The sequence below is a fragment of the Diceros bicornis genome, chromosome 6 (genome assembly GCF_020826845.1).
Source record: "Diceros bicornis minor isolate mBicDic1 chromosome 6, mDicBic1.mat.cur, whole genome shotgun sequence".
Classification (NCBI taxonomy): domain Eukaryota; kingdom Metazoa; phylum Chordata; class Mammalia; order Perissodactyla; family Rhinocerotidae; genus Diceros; species Diceros bicornis.
Window position 1 is genome coordinate 92,099,326 of NC_080745.1, and position 17,500 is coordinate 92,116,825.

Consider the following 17,500-nt stretch of genomic DNA (forward strand, 5'->3'; position numbering starts at 1 on the left):
TCAGATTTATCCCTGTGGTCCCTTTTTGTCTAGCATACTGCCTGAGCACAAACCAGGCAGGAGGACCACTTATTCTTGCAAAGCTTTAATAATCTGTGAATGGCTGACTACCAACTGATGTAGAGCACTATCATTCCACCAGCCTCACGAAATTGCCGGCCACAAATAGTAATTAATCTTTTTATCCCTCAAATTGTAATTTTGACTATGAACTGTGCGCGGCCATAAATCAGCAGCACACGCGCTGTGTACAGTGCATGAATCACGGCCGGGACTCCGTCCGCCTGCACACTCTGTGTTTAACAAGCTTTATAAGGAGCCATTGGGCTTTATTATGGCTCTGCCTGACTCCAACAAAAACTGAGCCCGGAGGCCCAGGGACGAGAGTTAAGATGAAAATACTTATTAGAGTACATTACTTCTTGATGTAGATATCGTTTTCCATGGAGTAACGCCACGGAGCATGGTGCGACATAAATCAGGGGGTTTTCTGAGACTAATAAGACCTGCCGCCATCTATTCATTACTCAGCCTGCAATTTGGGCCATCACTCATTAGTCAGCACGTAATTCGATGATTAACACCACCCAACTCAGCAGGTCTGCGGAGCGCCGGGAACACAAAGGCTACGGCTTCAAGGAACAAGGTTAGAGGCTGCCTTTGAAAGTGCTTTCCGAAATAATTGGTCACCGTTATCCTCGAGTGCCTGGGCTGCTGGTGTCAACACCCACGGCGGGTCTCGTAAGCAGCGCCGGAAGACTCGCACGTACACTCAATAACACGCCCGAAAGTCGAGGACCACAATATGATTTGACATTCCATCATACATCCCTGAGACAAAGGTCCGCACAGGAATGTGAAGTAAGACATTTTCTTGTTAATAAAGCATTGATCCGACGTATTGATTTTACATGACATGGCTTTTGCTGCGATTTTGCCCTCTTTTTTCTTTGCAAATAGTAAAGCTCTTCAAAATGCCTCGGCGTATGTGACACGGCAAAATTTCTAACTCCCTGTGATGTAAATTCTATATGTGTAAAACCACTTCATAATCAAACCATTAATCATCAGAAGCTGTCAGCGTTGACTTGGGGGACAATTTGTCATGTCTCTGCCAGGGCCGGGACAAGGGTGTCAGGGAAAACCGCAGGGCGGGCGGCCGCGCCATGGGCCTCACCAAGCGGCTGGGTCCAAGAAGGCTTAGATAAAGTATTACGTTTCTTGATTGGGGAACAAAAAAGGTGGCCCACTGTGCATTTCTAACGTGTCAGGGTTTCTCCTCTCTCCCAGCTAATCACCGTGACTGTTTGACTTAATGAATCGGCCTGATGAAAGGTGATCAGAAAAGATAGATGGGCGGCCGCTATTGATTTCATGCAAATGCCTCTGACAGGTGATAGACGCTTTAATGCAAGCTTTCAGAAGCTTTATGACTTGTAATAACCATACACTCTCATTCTGGGAGAGACGTTTTCCAATGTTTCAGTTGAATTGATATTCTCCTTCTATGACCAAAAATATTTTAAAGCAGTATAAATACGAGGGTACCTTTCACCTCTCACTTCAGCCGAAAGAGCATTTACATCTTGAGTGCACTGCCAAGAATAAGACCGGCTCTCCACTGACTGGTGGGAAGATGACGTGGAATTGTACCACCAGAGGTCTCTGCCACTTGGGACGCAGCAAGGGGGCACCTGGGCTGCTACTGCAGCTGGAAATCCCATCCCGGGGCTTTGCGACTGGGAGCCCAATGAATCTACACGGAAGAATTAGAAAAAATTGCCCTTGTCTTTAAACTACAGAAGTGACACGCATTCCCGGTTCTGGGAGGTTTCTGATCACGGAGGGTGGGGTCATCCAAGTTGCCTCTGTGCCTCCAAGAGCAGCTGCCATCTGCGGAGCTGACTGGCAGCCTTCCGATGGCCAAACCGCACAGAACCCATCATCCTGCGCCTGGCGAGACGGGGAGTCGCCAAGACTTCACCGGCAAATTCTACAACTGGAGGAGAAAGCCTAAGACCCTTCGCACACATCTAATAAATCCTCAGCGTGTCGAGTTTACAAGGCGAGGGCCCAGCCGGGCCAGGGCGAGGCTCTGGCACGTCCAGTCGCAGCGCGCCGAGCCAGGCCAATCAATACCACTTTCCTGTTTTAGAACTGGGTAATTATGAGGGGGAGAGATTGCCTGACCTTTCACCTGCACTGCATTACTTTGCTGATATTAAGATAAATTGCCTGATTTTGGGTAAACATATGCTGCAATTCAAACTGTCAGCACTGGTTTGCTCACGGATAATTTGTATTGATCTCCCAGCTTCTTCCCAATTTTGCTTACTGACCTCGTGCATAATTAGAGAAGGAGCCTTGGGTGAGCTGAAGTCGGAGATGAAGAAGAAATATGAAGAAGAATAAAGCAAATTTGTTTTATGTTAATATTTGTAGGTCCGCCTCCCGCTCTCACAACTGTCAGCATCGGGAGAGCCGTAAATTAATGTACTTGGTTCCTGAGCAATTTATTCCAAGGAATTACTTAGCAGCATGCTTAGTCTCTGAACATGTGTCACTGGGTTAAATTAATTTAAACTCTGCCTTAAACACAACACAAACAAATGTTATTTTCTGTTGAAGGGGAAAAAAACAAGACATTTCTCAAAATGTTTTATAAGCTTCCACCTTTCTGCAAGGATTTCCACATATCTGCATGTGAGAGGATGAGTTTCATAATAAACCACCCCCCCAAAATAATTAGTGCCCATTATTTGTCCTGAATTCAAATCTTGCTAAGATGGGCCGCTGCGAATAAAAGAGATGAATGTATGTGCAAAATTATATCATTTAAGATATGTCAGATTATAAGGCTGTTGTATCAAAAGTCATAAAACAAATCTCCCTTGTGAAATATCTCTTTATTAACCGTGCCATAAGATATTAACATTCCTCATTTAGTGGAGGGCCTTTTATCTGTTTCAAATACATTATTCGTCCTTTTAGAGATAAACTGTATTAATATCCATTTGAGTAGGCTACGGCGGCCTAATGCATAGTAATTTTTGTTGGAGAGCTTTTATTTTAGAATAAGAAAATTACACAGCAATAAAACCTGAATGAATCAGAAGCTAGAATAGCCGGGAATCACATTCCATGCCAAATGGGGCAGGCAATCAGGCAGCCTGTGAAAGGCCAGATATCCGGCTATCATATGCAGGCCAGCATCCAGCGCGGGTCATACAAACAGAGGCTGACGCGGCCACATAGACTCCACGATTCCCACACGCCGGAATAGCCTACAGCTCGGGGAGGATCCATATTTAAATATATTTGAGTATACTGGAGTTAATCTCGTTACTTTACATGCATTAAAGTCATAACAGAAGAAGCATTCTAAATATTTAAGTCATGACCGTGTACTGGGGGATTAATCATACCGCAATTGATAAAATTTTAACGGTCTGTGATGTCAGTTCAAGTTGGGATTGCCGGGGCTAATGTGGCAGCAGAAAATGGCATCAGGCTCCGGGCTGCAGCTGTGAGGCAGCTCCAATCGGCCCACTGCAATTAGAACCGTACCAGTGGGCAAGAGCCACGGGAACTGTCTTTCTTGTGACATACGTAGTTTCAGTTTTCATTTTGATGGCTTCACTTTCTTTGTCAGCCAGCCCTACCCTGAGGTCTGTGTTAATCTCTAATACCCCAAAACGTATATGATTATTTTGTTAGTCTTGAGGAGCAAGTCTATTAACATACAAACCTAATTCAATTAAGCAATGGGCTGTGTTCAGAACCTCTGGGGTGATCACACAGAAACAAAATTTCAGATTGGAAAACATATATGTTTGGGGCCAGTGAGTGATTTCTACAAAGAGCACCTCCCTTGGAAAGAAAACGGCCAAACAGATTGTCTTAAATCCAGTCCATTCACCTGACATTTATTAAGCAGCTACTACATGCCTGGGGCTCCAGGGTGGGAAACCCGCCCCCAAGGGCATCCGTGAGCAGCAGCCCCGAGTGGAGAGGATCCCTTGTTGATGCTGCTGCTGCTCCGATGGGCTGCCCGCCCAGGCACTGGGGTCCTGCCCGCGCCCCCGGGGCCTGGAGGCACTCTGCCTGCGATGGGGACTAGACTGTAGCAGGAAGGACGGGTCACGGTGACAAAGCTTAATTGTGATGGCAACCTCTTGACCACCCCCGCCAGGGAGACCTGGAGACCAGCCCAGCCAGTGAGCAGGGCTGCTGCCTTAAGTACTCCTAGACTAATTGCTCCTGCAGCCACAGTTGTGTTTTTAAAATAGTGTCATTAAATGCACATGGGGGACACTTACAGGTAGGAAAGAAGCCACTTTTAGCATCGCTTCTCCATCGTTTAAACCCAGGCCAGCGAGCAAAAAAAGATACAAGAAGTTTTAGGTCTAGCACAAATTTCCCTTCTGCCTGAAAAGCCTGACTACAACAATAAAAACAGGAAGACATTCATTTGTTTCATTCCAGCTGCTGGTTGCAGCTATTAAATGAGTTCCAGTTTCATTTCAATAATGATCATCTTCCTGTAACTTCCCAATCATGCATTTGTCATAATGCAGTAATTTTCTAGCTACAAACAGATCCTCATAATGAGGCAGTTTTTCACATTAGCAACATAACTACATAATAAGAACATCTGCAGTTCCTTTTCCGAGGGACAGGAACGCGCTTCAGTCAAGGCAATGGGGATTGTTAAAGAAGATGGAGTACATTTTACTAACAGGGACACCCAGCCCCTGCCCCAACAGACTGCGAGCCTTCAGTGTGCCTGAATGAACACAGGTTGTAATGTGTAAAAATTAAATAAAGTAAAATTAAATTGCTCAATACAAAGACATCCCTCTAGAGGGTGTTAGTGATTTCAGTGACAAAGTGCTATTTGCTGACAAGTAGTTTACACATTAACCAGCTGAATCCAAGGGGGAAAAATGCCAATAGCAATTATATCACCTTGAGGTTATTAAATGTCCCACTGATAAGTAACTAGGTGAACTTGACCAGGTGATAAAGACCGCTGTGAGGAAATGATTGTGCACTGAAGAATGTTTCTCTGTCCTGCTGTTTCTCCAGATAGCTTTTCTCTCAAAAATGACTGTATAAAAAGTTGCATTAAAAATGTGTGGCCACTGAAGACAAAATTGGTGCTTAGCTCCCCCCTGAATACCTCGCCCCCACCAGAGCACCTTCATCATGCCACCTCAAAAACATTACACAAAGTCTGCAAAGGCCTGTTTTTTCTCCCTTTTTTAGGCTTTAAAATGATGCTAAGTTCTCCACTTTATCATCAACTGTCTCCTCCAAGTGCATTTCATCTATAAGAAATTCAGATGCTCGGGAAATTAAAATTTCAAAGATCTGCTGCAAAAAAAATCAATGGGGCGAGATCAATGCTCATAGAAATTTCATGAACTTTGAACTGATCCGGGCATGATGATGAGAGGTGGCTGGAGTTTCAGGAGGCTGACGGCTCCTCACGCAGATGAAGAGCGGCCTGTGCAGCTGAGAGGAGGGCCACGTTTTAGATGGGTTTTGCTTTCATATTTTGTCCGACAAAAAAATTAATTTTTAGTCTATTTCCGTAACAAGCAAAAATAGGGAAAAAAAAAAAAAAAACCTGGCTTCCCGACACGATGTGTAATACCCCCACTTCTTAAGAGCACCTAACGCTTTGCACATTAACGCGGCCACGAAATGAAATCGGTTCCCTTTGCAGCCGATTGCAGGTGCAAATTAATATTGTAAAATGAAGATCAATACATGGACAGGGCCAAATCAATAGTGGCTAAATTATTGCTGCATTTTCCTCCTCATTCAAGATGAGTTGTGTTTTCCTCTCAAAGTCAATACTTTGCAGCTTTTCTCATTAATTTCTCAATAAATTTGGCAATGAATTTCAATCACAGAACTCGGCAGGGTGAGCCAGGCATTGTGGCGTGCATGGGAGGCACAAAGGCCAAGGCCATGTTCTGCACCATTCACCAGTCAGCATGGGCCCCAGGAGCCGGCCTGGGCTCCCCAGCCCAGCCAAGGGCAGTCTGGCCACTGGGGCAGACACAAACGGGAAAACTTCAGGTCACCCTTCTTTGACACCCAGAGGCTAACCCTAGGTTGCCCTCACCAAAGTGACTTGGCTCTTCCAGCATCCTGGCTGCTCCCAGTCATGGGCCCCCCGACGCTAGCAGGGACAGCTCAGACTCACCCCAGGTCAGCCTCTGTTGCACATCGTAGTTACTCTGGAAGCCCCTCCAACCCACTCACCGAAGGGTGTTTTCTGCAACCACGACTTCTAAGGATGGGAAAAGCGCCACACTTGACTTCTAATTGGAAGTCAGGCGCCTCCTCATTCATATTGGGAATGTTGTTCTGGTATTCACACAGACAGCCCAACCCGGCCTTGTGCACAGGGACCCACTTCCATTCACTACCACCTGGCAGCGGATGGCGGCATTGTGATGTGACACCAAATGCAAAAAAGGGGACAGCTCATCTTCCTTGTTACCAAAATAATACCCTTGCTGACAACCGTTGGATTGCATTCAAACAATTCTGTTTACATACCTCAAAGAATACATTGGATTATGGCTTTTATAGTCACGTTGAAACTACATCTACCAAGCCCAGCCCGGCAGCTGAGGAAAAGGCACCTGGGCATCAGACGCTCTCCCTTCTCCATGGCTTTCCGCCCCCAGGGACGGGGCCGGAGACAGACTCCCCAGGTGGTGGCTCTGAGGTAGGGAAGTGGCCTGGCTATCCCATTACCCTCACACCCCCAAGGCTGTTCTAACAAACGCCAGCCTCTCTCTCCTCTCTCTACGTATAGAAAAGCCTGTGAACAAGGACGAGGAGGAGCCAGTGAAGGAAAGTCATCCTCAACACAGGAAAGACCCCGCACTATCTAATGTTACCCTTTCTTTAAGAAAGAAAGATCAAGTGTCCCGGTGTTGTCAACCCTCTTAGAGATTGTTTTCGTGGGGAGGGGTCTTAAAATCCAAGTGGGCAACATAATGCTCTGTGGAGAACCACCCGGGCAATGGGTTTACACACTTTAAACCAGCGTAAAATCTCCATACAGAGGTAAGCTGAAAACTGAGCTCAGGAAGTTCAACCCCCTCCCAAGGCTGGAGGTGTCCCTGCCACAGAAAGACCCCTCCCTCCTGGGCTCCCTGTGTACACACTTCTCAGGCCATCCATGTGCTGGCTCAGGGGTCCGCCCTCCTCCTTGAAAGTGGAGCTGTCAACCTGGGTCATGGCACCTGCCCCTCTCAGTGTGGGGTGCAGAGTGAGTGCTTGGAAGTAATGAGTGACAACTGCAGGGCTTCCTGGAGATACCAGGCCAAGGGAGAAGGTATCACAACATTTTTGATTTTGAGAAGCCAAAGTGAATGTAACATTTCTCATATGTCTATGCAAAAACTTGTTCACAAATGTTTCATAGCAGCATCATTCGTAATACCCAAGTGTCCACCAACTGAGGACCAGATAAACAAAACGTCGTCTATCTGTACATGGGAATACTATTCAGCCCTATAAAAGAATGACATCCTGATGCATGCTACAACACGGGGGAACCTTGAAACATGGTGCTGAGTGAAAGAAGCCACAAAGGACCTCATGTTATATGATTCCATTCATATCAAGTGTTCAGAAGAGGCAAATGCATAGAGACAAGAAGCAGATTCGTAGTTGCCTAGGGTGGGGGGAAGGGCTGAATGGGGGTGACTGCTAACGGATACAGGGTTCCTTCTTGTGTGATGAAAATGTTCTTGATTTAGATTAATAGTTGCAGAAATTTGTAAATATACTAAAAACCACTTAATTGTACACTTTGAATGGAGGAATTTTATGCTATGTGAATTATAGCGGAATAAAAACCAAAATTTTAAGTGTAAATAACCTGTCTAGTCTGGATTAGAACATATGTGCCAGCTATGCCTGTACTGAGGGAAGTACCTTTTGTGGTGAGAATGCTGTCTATCCATAAAGGTTCTTCTGGCATTCGTGTAAACGAACATAGGCCCGCACTGGAGGGAACGAGACAAACCCCAGGCATGGGGAGGGACAGGGCAGAGGGACAGACTCCCACCGAGAGAGTCCTACCTGGCTTCCCAACATTCCTGCCCTTTTCAACCTCCATAGAGGCATTTTAATTCCTGTTTTTTTCAGGCTGAATAAAGAAGAAAAGGAACGTTCTACAGCAGAGCCAAGATTCATGTAAATACTGGAATCCCCAACCACATGGGTCCTTGAACCCAGGATTCTGGGTTATGTGTCTCACATAACAGTCCTGTTTTCACACAAGGGGCCCCGAAATCCCAAACTGTATTGGGATCAGTAGGCCTCTGTGGCCTCGCCCCGCCTCCCTTCCCACCCCTGGCAGCCCTGCCACTCGGCCCCGACTTGCTCCCTCTGACTTCTCCATGCTTCCTCTTCCCTCTGCCTGGAAACCCCCGCTCCCACTGCTGGACATCCAGCCGGGCAGCCCCCTGGCCACCTCCACGCCATCTCTCCAGGGGTTCTCCCTCCTATGAAATCCCACAGTGCTCAGTCCCTCTCCTCACAGAACTCAGCACCTTTTATGACTCTCCCGTTAATTTCTTTCCTCTATCCTGTTTCATTCCCATAAGACTGAGTCAGCGGGATTGTGAACGTGGTTGTGTATCAGACATTTGCCGAGTGTGGCCCAGAACCAGGCACTGGGCCGCCAGGGTGAAGACTTGGCTGCTTCCCCCAGTGAGGAACCCCCTGCCGAGTGTCACCCTACCGCGAGCACCTACTAGACCCAGACGGTTTCCCTCCTCCTCTGAACCTCCTGCGGTGCCCAGCTGAGGACCTGGCCCAGGTGGGCATCAGGTAAACTCTGAACGCCGACACCATGGGCTAATTCCAAATGACACTGACAGCAAGCTTCAACGTGACATCCTTCACACACGCTCACCTGAAAGACCATTCTCATCAGTCAGTGTCTTCCGAGCACAGAGGAAAGAAGAGACGTAGGTGGTTGTGGAAGGCTGGGCAGTGGGGAAGAGGGGCAGTGTGGACCACAAGTCGGGGCAGGGCTCCCCATGGGGCATGTGTCCACCACCATGGCACCATGACAAAGCTGAAGCCGCCTGGGCGCTGGCGTCGGGGTTGTGATGATAGAACGCTACTGGGTGAGCTCCCCGCGGGCAGAGAGCCGGTGAGGCTGCAGCCCCAACACCTCGCACCTGTGTGTCTCACCTTGTGCTATTAAAACAAGTCACCTTTTCAAATAACCTCTGTTTTAACTGACAGGCATATGAGGCAAATTTACAGTCTTCAGTTTGGGATACGCCGTGGCCTGGTGCCGCGTATGTCGTGAAGCGGTCACATATGCCATTCCCGTCCTGAAGGTCCTTCAATCATAAAAACACCTGAGGAGACGAAATGCCTTGGCTTGGGTGCTTGTTTACTGGCCCAGCACCAACAGGCCCAAAAGCTTACACGGGAGGTTTCTGTGTCAGGGACGTGTTCATTAGAAAAAACACCGAGCTGGTCTTCAAACCAGGTGTGAAAGTGATTATCGTGGCAAAGGCATCTGGCTGACCAGCAGTGTCACATGCGTGGATTCCTGAGATGGGGAGGGGTGCCATGCCGCAGGCCACCAGCCCCCTCCATTCTGGGGGGAGACAAGAAGGTCTGAGGGGCATTCCAGGCAAGGGCCTTCTCCTGGGAGAACAAAGGGGTAAAAGACAGAAGGAATCTGGCAGAATTCCCCCACATCCAAACGCCTAGATGCCCCGACTCTGGGTCCTCAATGCTCAATGGATGCTCAGAGTGGGAGCGGGCATAGGCCCTAAGGAGGCTGGGGGCCAACCTACAGGGCTCATTCTGTCAGCAAGAGGATTTCCCCACGTGGCAGGTGTAAGGAAGGGCCATCTCATGAGGGCAGGGAACGGAGGTTTCTGGAAGGGAGAAGAGAAACCATGACCCCCCGCCAGGCTGCACCTTTAAGAAACTTCCTTCCCCCAAAGATGATTTACACCAGTGGGTACCAAGATCTGCGCGGTCTATCGTCTCAATGGGAGCTTCTGTATTTAAAATTTAACGCACTCTGTAACGAGTCTTCCAGAGCGTATGTGCCACACCACATGTACTTGGGCCCCTTGGGGAACCACGTTATTCCACACGCTCATTAGGAGCATCTGAACACTTCTATTTTTTTGGGGGGGGGGGGTGGGGGTCTGTGTAGCAAAAGTCCACATCACCAATAGCCTTCCATTTTGTTGTTTTATTGCAAAACCATCCTAAGAAAGGAAAGTTAGAATTACTCATTTTGCATTTTCTACAACGAATAAAAATGGCCCAATTGATTCAAATGGTAATTTTTCAAACGTACGTTTTCTCAGGTGCGCTTTTGGGATCCAAATCTCAGCCTAGAGCAAATGTGTTCTGGAGGTTCGGAAGACCCTCCAGAAATGAAGCTTTCCGATGAGAACACGAGCAGTCCTGAACTCCAGCGGAGTCTGTCCCAGCTGCAGAGCACACCAGAGCGAGATGCGCTCACAGTCAACTTCCAAGGCTGTTAGCACGGAGCCTTATGTCCAGCCAAATGGATTTGGGGGGTGGGGGAGCATGTGGGTCTGTGGCATCCAGGACTGTGTGTTTAGTCTTTGTTTCTATTCTTCTAGGGCTACAAAGTGATCTGTTTCTTTTCTTTGGCACTAGAAGGACCACACGCTTCCGCTGAAGGTTCTCCACGGAAATGGTGGTTCAGACGCTTCCCATGGTCTCTGCATCGTTAAACTTGTGGGTGTTTTCACCAGAGTGGCCTGTGTGATTTTACTCTTGCACCTTATTATCTCTGCTTTATTCTACACTTCGGTTGATCATATTCAATTTGTTGTGCTTTGGTCATTCACTCATTCCCCTGCCATCCCACACCATTTCCCTGTACCCTCCCAGGACGTTTTCAAGAGCGAGCACATCCTTACCAGCCAGAAACTCGTAACAAAAATCCCAAATGTGATCCTGTTCTATCCATGACTCTCCTCCCTGCGGCCTCCCAGGGGGTGGGAAGCAAGACCGGGGACCCTGCCTATGCTGGGGGTGTAGCAGGCAGCTTAGCGGGCAGAGGGCCAGGCCCGCCTCCCCCACCCCTCCACCTGCCGACATGGCCGAGAGAAACCGGACGACCCTTTTGTCCTTTGGGGAAGATGAATGGCTGTCTCCTCTTGGCTACATTTTGTCAGGTTTGGTGCCGGAGAGTCAATACCTTCACCTTGACATGGAAACTTTCTGATTTATCAGTGGGTTTCCCCTCCTGGGTTAGCGTGGCCCCGGAAAGAGCAGCCAGTCGGGGCACTGGGAGCAGACTTTGGTCACAGCCACTTGGAAAACAACCAAAGCCCCTCTGATGACAGACAAATGTGTCTTGTTAGCAACTGCCCAAAAGCGCTTGACTTGTACTAATAACAAACAGGCCACGCTGGTCACCGTGGGTCCAAAGACGAAGCACCCTGTCACCAGCCTGGTTGGGAAATTAGCAAATAATGTTCTTTTCCTTGATAAATGGGTGACAGCTCCCTCTCACCAATCATTTTTAACATTTTGATGCATGCCTATGATCCCACTGGAGGAGCAGGAAAGTTTACTGGCCCTCAATTTTCAGATGATGAATGGAACTCTCTAAATGTGCGATTTCTGTATGAGGTATAGTTCATTTTAAGCAATTCTAGTAAATGGGTGTCACTGATTAGGACAAATAGTCTACTTGTGCAATAGCACAAACGGTGTGCCTCATTCTCCTGGCCTCCTTCGAGACAGGAGAGGAAGGGGACAGCAATGACCTGGGAGCCCTCACAGCGCCACTCTTCAGAAGGATGCCTTACTGAACCTGCACTTCAGCACCCGCTTAGCGTGCTGGCAGGTTAATTGATCGTTATTTGGTCTAGTGTGGTGTCACACAGCACAGAGGACACCAGGTGGGTTCCCTCCCTTCCCTTGTGGCCCTAAGCAGCCGACAAATGACCCCAAAGATGGCCAGTTGGTCTCCACTCCCAGGTCTGTACACCATCCCAGTCGATGGGGAAAAATTCGCCCTCTGCCGCCAACATGTAAACAGCTGACAAAAGCAAAGGTGGGGTTGGGAGGAGAAATTGTGCGGCTGGAGTTATGTGTTATCTGGACAATTGCCCCAGTTCTCCAACTCTGGACAGGTCTGGAGATGGCCTGAGTTGAAAATGCAGGCCCCTGAGCTATTCTCCCACATAACTAACCTCATGTAAAAGTAAAGGGGTCTGCCCGACAGGAGAGCGCAGACTTCCACTGACACCATCCAACTAGCGAGTTGGGACCAGTGACACCAGTGTGGCTGTGGAAATGCCCGCTGCACAGAGGAATGGACAGGTAGCAGCCGAGAGCCGCTAGTCTCACTGGCGGGATGGGCAGGGACACCCGGGAGTAACTGACTGAATTAGCTGGAAGCTTCCCCAAACTCTAGCAACTGTGATTAAAATATTTGGTTCTCCATCGTGTCCACAAATGTGGTTAGAAATTTATAATTGAAATAACCAGGTGGGTTACATTTAAGGGACAGCATCAGCATTTCATTTAGCATAGTAAAAATGGTATGATTTGTGGGAGGCAATTAGGAACCATTTGCTCTGTGGATACAAGTAATTTGAAGAGCGCTGGCCTGGGAGACAGCTAGTTGGTGCCGGCTGTGGTCGAAGGGCGCTATTGACTCTACAATGTGTCACCATGCTGTTGACAGAATCACATCTGAATGCCACAAAAGACCTTTAAAACACTTCAGAAACATGAGCACCTTTCAAGGGGTGAAGTGGAGTGGGTTAAATGCTGGCAGCCCGCCAGAGGATACGGGCAGGGAAACTGTCACCCCACGGGTGCCAGGACAGCACCTGTGGACGGGGCTGTCTCTCCCTTGACATGTCACCCATTTAAGGCACAATCTGACTTGTAAAAAAAAAAACCAAAAAACATAAATACTGTATCAGAAAGAACATAAACTATTAGCAATTACTGGTTGAGTAATGATTTCATAAGCTTGAAATGGAATGTACATCTTTGTGCAGAAAATAATCATTTTTATGTTCCCAGCCAGCAAATGCACTGCAGACCTGAGACTGGCCCATGCGTCCCGCAGTCCACTCGGTCTGTGCCACTCTGGCCGCGCTGACCATCGACTGCCAATATCTTGTTTGGTAACTGGGTTTGGCCTTCAGCAGACGACACGTTGACTCCCAGTAATTTGTGATAATTTCTTTAATTGAGCAAAAGAAATCTCTAAAACGAGAGTGGGTCAACCGAACATTCGGGTGCAAAAGGTCAACCGTGAGAGCCCCGTGAGCTGCACCAGCATCCAGTGGACAGCAGTGCATGTGAAGCCACCACCCATCAGCTTCAGTTCCGTCGTTTCACAAGAAATCATTCTGCCAAATGGACATTTTAAGAAAACAGTGACACTTGCCTTTGTGCAAGAATGCTTCACACTTGGAAAGGTGTCTGTAAAAGGAGTTTTTGCTGTAACATAATTTCAATTAGAAGCACACAAATTTCAATCTGTCGTAATCAAATAACACTGCAATGCTTATATTCTAATTAAAAAATAATTTCTTTTATTGCTCTTAACAATTTGATGTGTTTCTCCTGGTGAAATTATGAATGTGAAACTGTTCGATTTGCCCATACCATGAGTTCCTCAGGTGGGACATTCCAGGACTATTTTAATTATTATTAAGCAAGCAAATGAGATGCTATTAGACAAATATTAAAACAAGCATTGCATTCAGTTATTAATTTGCACTATTCACTTTTAAATGCAACAAATATCTCATTAATTTAATTTTAGGTGCCCACCCGTTTATATTGCATTTTACAGTCTAGAAGGCAATTTACTATTAACTGGCAATTACATACAGGGTGATTGTTAATTCTGCTCCTAAGTGCTAGCCTCTTGAAAATTGTTCTCTCTCTCTAATTTCTGACCTTCTTACAACAGGGGTGAGGCCCAGTGGGAATGCCAAGGCCCAGTATGGAAGAGCTGGACATGCCATTTGTGACTCATTCTTTTAATTCACCGTGCTAATCAACTGAACCGCCACTGCCTCCCAAGGTAATTGTGTCTTTATAGCAGTTGAAAGCAGCGGGCAAAAGGGCCTGGATGGATGGACTTGGCCTGCCTTCCCTCCCAGGGCAGGGGCGGCAGCGAGTGCCCACGCCCACTCTGGGTTGACTAATCAGGTCTGGTTCTGAAAAATCTGGTGTTTCTCAGATCCATGTAAACAGATCATTTAGGCCTTTGGCTTCTGGCGGACCGGGCCCCTCCTCAGTGCGCAGGTTCATTATCCCGAGGCCTCGCCGCCTCACACCAGCAAGGTTCAATGTGAGGGTGTCCCGGCGGCCTCAGGGCTCGGGGACACTGATGGGAGCCAGATGCCCAGGGGACGGCGCCCTCCCTGCAGGGGCTGTGCGCCCGTGTCCTGATGTCCAGGAGGGCTGGCTCAGTTTTCAGGGGGGGGAGTGCTTCCCACTGATTGCTTCATTGTCCCCATCAATTTCAGGGCAATGCAAATCAGACAGAAGCTTCCAGGTCAGACAGGTTATGACCCCACCTTTCCTCTGCTCCCTGAGAGTATAGGGCCCCATATCCCTTACACAGCGTTTGAAATGTATATTGCCAGTCATGATTGGGGTGGGGCGGGGGCAATAAACAGGCCTCCCGCTAGGAAAGACCTAGCTCACTGAATGGCTTCATTGAGACGCCCATTCATGGGAGAACTCTTGATGGAGGAAATCCCTAAAGCACCCAGCAGCAGGACCTTGAACTTGTGACCGGAGAAGCCAAATCAGCTTGGAGTGGACACCATGTCCACTGTGGAAATGGAAGACGGGTGTCTGGACAGTGGGGTGGCTGGAGCTAACTCAGGGGTAACCACTTCCCTTAGGGGGAGGAGGTGGAACACCCCAGATGCCCAGAGAGGAGATCTCTGGCCAAGGAAGGTGTCCTGCCCAGCTGGAGGCAACGGGCTTGAGAGAGAGAGCTGTCCTGACACCCACCCACCCCTCACAGTGGCCCGGGAGCCCAGCGGGTAGAGCTGCCCCTACAGGTCCTCCCCCAAGTGACACCGCTGGCCAGTGGCTCCTCCCACCCTCGCTCATTTTCCAGACGCACCTGCGTTTATTTACAGTGCTCGGCCAGGGGCCTCTCTCTGCCGAGCTGAGGCCAGAACCTCAGCAGTCAACACGCAGGGGAGGGAAGGAGGAGAACTGGACCTCTCTGCTGTCACGTTTCTTCTCAGAAGAGAGTGGCCACTCTTCACAACAGCCTGCAGAGTTCCCCACCAAAGGCCCACATCTGTACAGATCTGACGTGGGAAAGGATCTGCTGAAGGCACCCACTAGGGAATTCACCAGGATGGTCAGACCGAGTCTGGGGCGGGAACAAGCGATTTCTTCCATTTCTGCGCAGAGCAGGTCGGGCTTGCCACGTACAGATGCATGCTCACTTGAGTGCCCTGAACAATCCAGGAGCCACATGCCATGGCAGACACATGAGCCCACACACGCAACACAGCTCCTGAGCAGATAATCAGTGTCCCCTCCTTTGAGGAACGGGGACCCCGACAGAAGCTACACCTCAGTACTGTATGTAGGAGGTACCACTCGCTGGGCACCTGCGGCGGGTCAGGCACAGCACCTAAGTTACTCTCGACCCTCACGACACCCACGGGGCGGGCCAGGAGAATTCGGGACTCGGGTCAGGAGGCAACACCAGGCAGAGCAGAGTGGGGGCGCCGGCTGCCTCTACGGCCAGAACCCAGAGACGACTGGTGCCCTTGCCAACGGTTAACATGAGAGGCGCGCTGAGTGTGTGCGTGGGTGCGGCTGACGCTCACACACAAGGATGGGCCTGAGCAGAGGTGCCAGGAGGGGCCCCAAGGCCCAGGGCCGGATCCTGACCTCACATCTCGTAGGGGCCTGGCGCCTACACTGCACGTTTCTGCACAGCAGGAGCACTCATCTGTCGAAGGGTGTATAAGCACTTATAAGATGCTCCAAATTTTATAACCCCATTTTGCAGGTCCTTATTTTTCCAATACATTGGGGGCCTCACAGACTGGAGGAGCCACCCTCCCTCAGTGTCTGGGTCTCACCAGGAGGCCAAGTGCACGTGGACCCCAGAAGCAGGCCGAGGACTTGCACCTGCCAGCTTTCTGCCACACCCACTGGCCCTTGGTTCTCCAGCAGTTCCGGGCTCCTGGGAGTGTGTGCTGGTCCCCGGGGAGAAAGCGGCCCCAGTGTGCGGCAGGTCCCTCTCTCCCACTCTGACCTTGGAGAGGGGTGCTGAGCACCCAGGGGCCAACAGAGGAGGCAGCCTCCCCACCTCAAGGACCCCAGGTGTCGCTGGCAGCCAGGCTGCGGAGAGTCTGGATGAGGACAGCGGCGCGTCTGGATGAGGACAGCGGCGCTGGCTCTCTGCGAGGACCCACGTCAGGCGTGCCCCTGGGGCGATCCTGGGCCTACTGCAAAGTGAGGACTGGAAGAAGTTACGTTCTGCGTTTCACACTCATTTAGTCCTTCCCACGAAGGGAAGTGGGTAAGTAACCTCTGCTCCCTCCTCAATTCCCTAAGTGGAAGGGACCTCAGACCCATGTCACCTGTCTGCTGGACAGAGGAGAGGCCCATATCCCAGTGGGAGGCCAGACCTGCTCCAGGAAGTCCTGCAGCTGGTGACAGAGCATCATCGAAGCCCACGGTGCCCGGCCCATGCTCCCGCCACGGACTCCCGCCCACCCTCACCGACGAGCACATCAGGGCCACAACTTGCCACGAACAAGTGCTCGTCCCTTCACCCTCACAGGGTCTCAGCAGTGCTGTCCATCATTAAAAACACTTTTCAAATGTTACAGCTTTTGCAGTTGGCTAGGACCAGAAATCAGAAATGCAAACATGCCTTCAAAGTTTATTTATGGCGTTTCTCAATAGCAACCTCGAACAAATCGTGCTCACTGGGCCCTCACGTGGGCAGAGCTTGTGTAAGACAACTCGCAGATAACAAACGTGTAACTTCAGAGGCAACCCTTTCTGGTGACACGAGTTTGTCTGAGACCTTCGCAGAATACGGACCCCCTTTAAGAACAATACTGTGCAGGGCGTGAGACCACAGGCCTGGAGCAGAGACACCTGGCTCACATGGGCAGCCCCTCATTTATGGCGTGTGTGACCTTTGGCACACGACTTAACCTGAGTTTCAGCTTGTGCAAGTGAACAATAGTGACATCATGGGCAGACTCACAGGGTGACGAGATGGGCACATAGGGCCCCTCTGCGCTAGCCGGGCTCATGGGCAGTTACTATGATGGAAGCTTGGGTGGTTGTTCTTACTGACAACCCCCCACCACCCTGCTTTACAGGTGAGAAGGTGAAGGTCCACAGATGAGAAAGGGGGGCCCCAGACCACATGGCCCATGGGGGCTGTGCCTGTCCACAGCGTCATGCT

The 17,500-nt window shown here is 49.4% G+C and overlaps 1 protein-coding gene across 8 annotated transcripts in view; it reads right to left on the bottom strand.

Annotated features, from left to right (window-relative positions):
- EBF3 (EBF transcription factor 3) overlaps positions 1–17,500 on the bottom strand; it is a 117,488-nt gene that overhangs the window by 11,388 nt on the left and 88,600 nt on the right. The window lies entirely within an intron of this gene.